At 41.9% G+C, this 1,699-nt stretch overlaps 1 non-coding gene across 1 annotated transcript; it reads left to right on the top strand.

The window, feature by feature from the left end:
• Positions 1–1,322: 1,322 nt before the first annotated feature.
• LOC112739412 (small nucleolar RNA R71) lies at positions 1,323–1,430 on the top strand. The gene has a single exon (XR_003170349.1). It is a non-coding gene; the product is annotated as a small nucleolar RNA R71 (small nucleolar RNA).
• The last annotated feature ends 269 nt before the right edge of the window (positions 1,431–1,699 follow it).

Here is a 1,699-nt window from a genome sequence, read left to right as displayed (position 1 = left end):
TTTACTAACACGTCCTCTACTTGTCCATAAGCCTGTTTTCTCGAATTGTCTGCCATCTCTAATGAGATTTTAGTGGCTTGCACCCCATAGATTCGCAGTTTCTCTATTACAGAGAGGGGCATGAGGTTTATCCCTGAACCAAGGTCACATAGAGCTTTTTCAAAGATCATGTTGCCTATGGTACAAGGTATTACGAACTTTTCAGGATCCTGTTTCTTCTGAGGCAATCTCAGTTGATCCAGATCACTTAGTTCATTGGTGAACAAGGGAGGTTCATCTTCCCAAGTTTCAATGCCAAATAATTTGGCATTCAGCTTCATGATTGCACCAAGGTACTTGGTGACTTGCTCCTCAGTGACATCCTCATTCTCTTCAGAAGAGGAATACTCATCAGAGCTCATGAATGGCATAAGGAGGTTTAATGGAATCTCTATGGTCTCTAGTTGAGCCTCAGATTCTTTTGGTTCCTCAGAGGGAAACTCCTTATTGATCACTGGACGTCCCAGGAGGTCTTCCTCACTGGGATTCACGTCCTCTCCTTCCTTTACAGGTTCGGCCATGGTGATCAATTCAATGGCCTTGCACTCCCCTTTTGGATTTTTTTCTGTATTGCTTGGGAGAGTACTAGGAGGAATTTCAGTGATTCTTTTACTCAGCTGGCCCATTTGTGCTTCCAAATTTCTAATGGAGGATCTTGTTTCATTCATGAAACTCATAGTGGCCTTAGATAGATCAGAGACTAAGTTTGCTAGATTAGAAGTATTTTGTTCAGAGTTCTCTATCAGTTGCTGAGTGGATGATGGAAAAGGTTTACTATTGTTAAACCTGTATCTTCCACCATTATTAAAGCCTTGTTGAGGCTTTTGTTGATCCTTCCATGAGAGATTTGGATGATTTCTCCATGATGGATTATAGGTGTTTCCATAAGGTTCACCTAAGTAATTCACCTCTGCTATTGCAGGGTTCTCAGGATCATAAGCTTCTTCTTCAGAAGATGCCTCTTGAGTACTGTTGGAAGCAGCTTGCATTCCATTCAGACTCTGAGAAATCATATTGACTTGCTGAGTCAATATTTTGTTCTGAGCCAATATGGCATTCAGAGTATCAATTTCAAGAACTCCCTTCTTCATAGGCGTCCCATTATTCACAGGATTCCTCTCAGAAGTGTACATGGACTGGTTATTAGCAACCATGTCAATGAGTTCTTGAGCTTCTGCAGGCGTTTTCTTTAGGTGAATGGATCCACCTGCAGAAGTATCCAATGACATCTTTGATAGCTCAGATAAACCATCATAGAATATATCCAGGATGGTCCATTCTGAAAGCATGTCAGAAGGACACTTTTTGGTCAGCTGCTTGTATCTTTCCCAAGCTTCATAGAGGGATTCACCTTCTTTCTGTCTGAAGGTTTGAACATCCACTCTAAGCTTGCTCAGCTTTTGAGGAGGAAAGAACTTGGCTAAGAAAGCCGTGACCAGCTTGTCCCAAGAGTTCAGGCTATCTCTGGGTTGAGAGTCCAACCACACTCTAGCTCTGTCTCTTACAGCAAAAGGGAAAAGCATGAGCCTGTAGACTTCAGGATCTACTCCATTAGTCTTAACAGTATCACATATCTGCAAGAATTCAGTTAAGAACTGAAAAGGATCTTCAGATGGAAGTCCATGAAACTTGCAGTTCTGCTGCATCAGAGAAACTAGCT

This window comes from Arachis hypogaea, chromosome 13 (genome assembly GCF_003086295.3).
Source record: "Arachis hypogaea cultivar Tifrunner chromosome 13, arahy.Tifrunner.gnm2.J5K5, whole genome shotgun sequence".
Taxonomy (NCBI): domain Eukaryota; kingdom Viridiplantae; phylum Streptophyta; class Magnoliopsida; order Fabales; family Fabaceae; genus Arachis; species Arachis hypogaea.
Note: the sequence above shows the minus strand (reverse complement) of the source record. Positions and strands in the feature narration are given on the sequence as shown.